At 37.8% G+C, this 5,719-nt stretch overlaps 1 long non-coding RNA gene across 1 annotated transcript; it reads left to right on the top strand.

The window, feature by feature from the left end:
* Positions 1-1,040: 1,040 nt before the first annotated feature.
* LOC111824895 lies at positions 1,041-4,504 on the top strand. The gene is made up of 2 exons (XR_002827957.1): positions 1,041-1,205; positions 4,419-4,504. It is a non-coding gene; the product is annotated as an uncharacterized LOC111824895 (long non-coding RNA).
* Positions 4,505-5,719: the final 1,215 nt, after the last annotated feature.

Here is a 5,719-nt window from a genome sequence, read left to right as displayed (position 1 = left end):
TTCTTCAAGAAGCCTCTACCATCTCCATGTCCCCTTAAGGACAAGGAGGCACATGTTTGTCAAGAGTAAGTGAGGCCCAATGACTATTCCTGAATCCGTGAAAGAGCTCAGTAGACCTAAAGTTTGGTGTTTTGTTGTGTTTTTCTTTTAAATTTCTTATCCTTTCTCTATATCCAAAAGGGGATTGAGTGGATTAAAATTAAAGCTATGTATATCATCCATTGAAAAAAAAAAGATGCAATAAAAATCACAAAATAACTGGAAGAGATGAAGTAGAATAACTAAAACAAATACATTCTAGATGTTAGAGAAGATGCTGCAGCAGCTTAAACAAAATTATTTGGATTTGGGGTTTCCTGGCTGCCAGTGCAAAAAGGTCTGAAGTAGCAAAGGAGATAGAAAGATGGGGGGATAAACCCTTGTGCCCTCGGTCACAGAGATGGCAAAAGACTTTTCATTTTAGCTAAGTGGCTTTGTGGCAGCAGATCCCAGCTGTGACATTTCGCTTTTTCTATACTTGCTCCCAGGCGTATAGAACCACTGAAGTGTTGTCTACATCTGGCCATTGAATCAGTTCTTTTAAACACTTTTCTCCATGTCAGTATCATCAATTGGATCAGCCAGGCTGCAACATAAATTAGCTATGATGACAGTTGAAAAACTTTCTATGTCCATGTCGGAGCTAGAATTTCCCATATTTTGGACCTACCAATCATTATCAAAGGGACTTATTAATATTAAAATGCCTTGTTAGTCATCAAAATGAGGACACTTTCTAGTTTCTTCTCTCCTTTTTGCTGCTTGGTTTGGGACTTTGCACAAAGTGGGTGTTGAAGGAATGCTGATTGAGTAATCCAAAATGAAGTGATTGCATCTTCAGCCAGCTGCACCCTAAAAGCCCAATAGCATAAAGACCCCATGATGGGTAAGAAGTGGTTTAAATTCATCAGGAGTCCTTATATACACAAGCAGCCCTTTGAAAAACCTCAGTGGGAAATGGAGAAGAGGAAACAAAGCTTTGCCTGTGAGTCTCCTCTCTCTTGCATTCTCCTTCTAGTGCACGGTGACGTGTGGCCAGGGACTCCGGTATCGCGTGGTTCTCTGCATCAACCCTCGAGGAATGCACTCCGGAGGCTGTAACTCCAAAACCAAGCCCCACATAAAGGAGGAATGCATCATCCCCACCCCCTGCTATAAACCCAAAGGTAAGTTGGCAGGTGCTCTGTGATCAAGCTTTTTAGTATGTGTACTTGGGTGCTGTTTTAAACTCCTTGGAATATTGTTAAGTATCCCACGTGTTCTTAGTAACTATTCTTTGTAAACTTAGACTCTACTAAGTGGACTTAACTTTTTAAAAGATCTTTCCAATAGTCTTGCTTGCAAATTCTTATAAAGCACTACATATTTATATAATGCTCTCCTGAGTCATAACGTTGTTTGAAGACTGTTGCTGAGGAATATCAGATAGATCTGCATGCCAGGAGGTATTATAGAGATATTGTAGAAATATGTGTGGTCAACGTCCACATTGCTGGCTGTTAAAAACAATGCAGTGAATTCTAAGTGTCCATTTTGCTAAGCAGAAAATACATTGGGAAGCCTCATACCTCAAACAGATGAAACATAATGGGGGGGATGAGGACACATTTGTAATACCTTAACTAATAAAGAATTAAAAAAAAGATGAAACAGAAAGCTGTTGCTTTTTATATTAAAAATCAACACATTATGAATGTAGTGGATTCCAGAAACATAATTTGAAATGAAACATTGAAATAAATTAGAATTTAATAGTTACTGCAAATAATTTTAAAAAGTAGGCTTTAGAACAGTTCTACCCTAGTGAGCAAGATTACAATTATGCTGGACCGCTCAGATTAGCATGAATATTAATCTGACTTCTCTGCTAATATTGGTGGAGTCTGTGTCAATGAAGTAGAAAATTCCAAAGTCACAAACCATTCAGAAGTAAAGGACTTTTTATTACAAACTTCCTCCTATTTTTAATATTGAATAGGATTCCCATTTTCTTCTCAATTTGTTTTCTTAAGCCATTAAATTTCTCCAAAAATCAGCCACTATATAGCTCTTTATTATACTACAGTTTGCCCTTGGTAGGAATGACTAGCATTGTGAAATCTAAATTAATGATATAAAAGAAAAACAAAAGCATCCTGGAAATCCTGATTAATTTTAATTTATCACCTCTCTCTGTAAGCCTAAGTTTTATCTGTAAAATGGGAATAGTAACAGTAGTTCCCTCAGAGACCATATGAAGATTTAATGAGATACAATGCAAACAGGGTGCTTAGCTCACTGCCTAGCATGTAGTAAGTGTTCTATAAATGTTATCTTGACTATCATTAGCATCCTCATATGTGGGAGGAAGTACATCTGACAGGATTCAGTTCAAATAGGCAGTAAAGTACAACGAGCCCACTATTCGTGCCAAGCTGAATGCTTCCTTATTGAAAGACAGGGATGGCTCATGCTGTCAGAGATGGCGTCATTGAGTCAATTAGCTGGGAGACGCGGACTAGTTAAATGATGGTTAAACCCTCAATTTTGCAGACCGCCATTTAATGGACAAAATAACAGTCTGTATGTCATACGTGAAATTAACAACCTGTTAACTTTTAAATGTTTTTAATCAGTATTTGCTTATATTTAAGTTAACAGGTTATTTTTTTTGTTATTCACTGTTATTTTTAACAAATTTTAGCTAATAGGCCATATGTTGGGGAAAAACACTGTAGTAAATTCACCAAATGTCAATAAATATTACATATCTACAACTATAGGCTACATATGTAAATCCTAGGGTCGCCGCTCCTAAACAGTGTTTGGCAAATGATTAGCATGTGATCACACCGCATCACACAGGGTAGATGGTTCTGTTACCATGTGGTGTGACTTTTGCAGCGGTTTTAATTGGTGCCAGCCGATGTACCCACGTGTGCTAAGTCACACCCCAGCCGCGTGCATTTGTTAACTCACAGTGACTGGTGAATGCACGCATTTACTAGACCCATTCAGAATAAGTTTAAAATTATTGTGATACATAGAGAAAACTTTTCTGTTAAATCAAACTTTTCACACATACTTAATTTTTATTACACAACTGTATCTACATAACTAAAAAAAGGCAAACTAATTGGCCAATTTTTTAACAGACACGTTCAGAAAATCTACTTTATTATATAATGGGCTTTCAGCTTTCACGGACACCCCCTTGCCCAAATTAGTCTGTTATATCGAGGTTTTCCTGTATATAGGTACCGTACTGCTGAGTCTAAAATGTTAGCCAATCTTTTGGGCTTTGGCAGTTTTATATTTCTCACTCGCTTTGTTTTCTGACCGTAAACAATTGCTGCACACAGAAGACAAGAAGCGATGCCCTAACTTAAAATAGTCAATTAATCATTAGCTCTGTCTTTACCAAACCACTTCAGAAAAAGAAAAGCAGTTTGTGGTTAAGTATCAAAAATAAAATCGGGATTTTCACAACTAAGTAGTGAGTCTGGCTCTACTTAAGCATCATTAAAATGCTATATAATTCTATGGTGTATGCCTATATAGACATTTCTTTCATCTTTGCAATTATATGTTATAAAATGGTGATAGAGCTTCACTGGCTTATACTATAAAGCAAATATGCCTATAAATGACCCTAATAAAATATGTCAGAATGGAAATCTTGGCAGTTACTTCTGTAGGAGCAGTTTTAATCTCCCTCTTTCTTTTTCTCACACAATTTCTCCCCCAGGAAGTAGTTAGGAAGCTTGTTCTGAATTGTTTGGCCCAAAGCTACAGAAATAGGTGAAACAAGTCAAATCATGGGTTATTATCCTTCAGTTGCTCATATTCCAATTGTCAGTGAGCCTTGGGGTGTATAGTGAATGAATCGGATATCTGAAGCAATGGTTTGTAAATATCAGAGTGGCGGTTCTGTTTGGTTTTGACAATATGGCATAGATCACACTCAGACAAAGGCAAAAGAAAAGCAAATTAGAATTTATGAAAGTAACACGGTATAATTTTTTGTACTTTGTGTTTGTTTTAAAAGGTAAATATTGCTCTATCTTTTCAACAGAAAATAGTGAAAAGATACTTTGATGATATATTGAGCTAGTGCTCCTAGAGTTATAACTTTCATAATAATATATATATATATATATATATTGCTCTTCAACATAATAGGGGGAAAACATACACAGTATTATTAAACGTGTTAAAATCACATTCTTTTTTTCTGGATATAATCATCATCAGAGGCAGAAATTTACCTAAAAACATTATTTGCAGTTATCAACATAGCTTGTGGGTAATGTTCATACATAGCTTGTGGGTAATGCAAACTCAAGAGCTAGTTGGGGTTCTAACCTCATCTCTTTTATGTTCATACATTTAATTCTCAGAGAAAGTTCCGGTAGAGGCCAGGGCGCCGTGGTACAAACAAGCTCAAGAGCTAGATGAAGGAGCTGCTGTGTCAGAAGAGCCCTCGTAAGTTTGAAAACCACAAGTTGTTTTGTTCTTGAGGCCGATCGGGGTAAAGAAGGCCGTGTCTCGCTGGTTGTGGCTTTCATAGGTTCTGAACTAAGTGCAGCCCTCTTGCCAAGCGTGAAGAGAGGCTCTGGGCTGTCAGCTTGGAGATCCATCGTTTCAAAGTGCTTCTCAGAACAGGACTGCTCCCTAAATGCTTGTCCATCTTGAAGTAAGAAAATGAAAGGGTAGTGCCTACGCTATTCTCCAAAATCTGACTTCCTCTTTCCCAAGAGGCCAAATCTGACAAGGCCCAGCTGATGATGACATAGATTTGAGGTAGAAGCCTGGGCAGCTTTCACACTCCTTATCGCTCAGCTTTGCAATATAGCCACTCGCAAAAAATACAAGGGTAAGTGAGATGTATATGAGGGCAAAGGAAGTTGATTAGCATTTCCTTTCTCTTTCCTGCGATCACATGGATACCAGGTCTTTGCCTCACTTGATCACGGTCTCATTTCTGCTCGGTTTTATCAAGGCCATCGAATTTGTAACACCACTAGGCACAAATTTTTCACAGAAAAGAACGGTTCGTCCATTGGGTAACACATTTCGTACTTCACAGGACAATAAGCAAAACACAGCTTGTTTCTGTGCCATAAAGTTACCACAGCACCTTTTTCTACTTCTCTGAGAAAAGGCTTTGAGACAGAATGCCTGACCACGGCAGAGCTTCGGAGGAAAGGCAGTGGCTAAAGGTCGCAGTGCCACGTTTTTCTTTTCCTTCCTCTCCTGCCAATACCGGGCCTGACAGGCCTTCTTGCTGCTGAAGAGGGAGAAAGCAGTTCATTTTAGACCAATATTAAGTCTTTAATCCACTGAGGTCCAAGCTAAGACGATATGTAATTGGAGCCAGTTACTCCTTACATATCCTCTTAAGTTAAATGTTGAAAACCAGGTATGTATTATTTTACCTAAATAATATCTGCTCTCCCATGCACTCTATTTTGTCACTTAGCGTAACCCTACATGGAATATTGTATTATGACCAATGTTAAATGGCACAACAAAGTTAAAATTAAATCCAGACATTTTGCATCCATAATTAAACATCCTTCCCATTATTAGACACCTCTCAAGTGAAGGCTGGAAGAAGCATTACCTAGGCTCAGCCATATTTTATAATGAGTATTTTCCACTAACGGTCTGTTTAAGATGCATTACATTTAACTTTAAT

This window comes from Myotis lucifugus, unplaced genomic scaffold (assembly GCF_000147115.1).
Source record: "Myotis lucifugus unplaced genomic scaffold, Myoluc2.0 scaffold_10512, whole genome shotgun sequence".
NCBI lineage: Eukaryota > Metazoa > Chordata > Mammalia > Chiroptera > Vespertilionidae > Myotis > Myotis lucifugus.
Note: the sequence above shows the minus strand (reverse complement) of the source record. Positions and strands in the feature narration are given on the sequence as shown.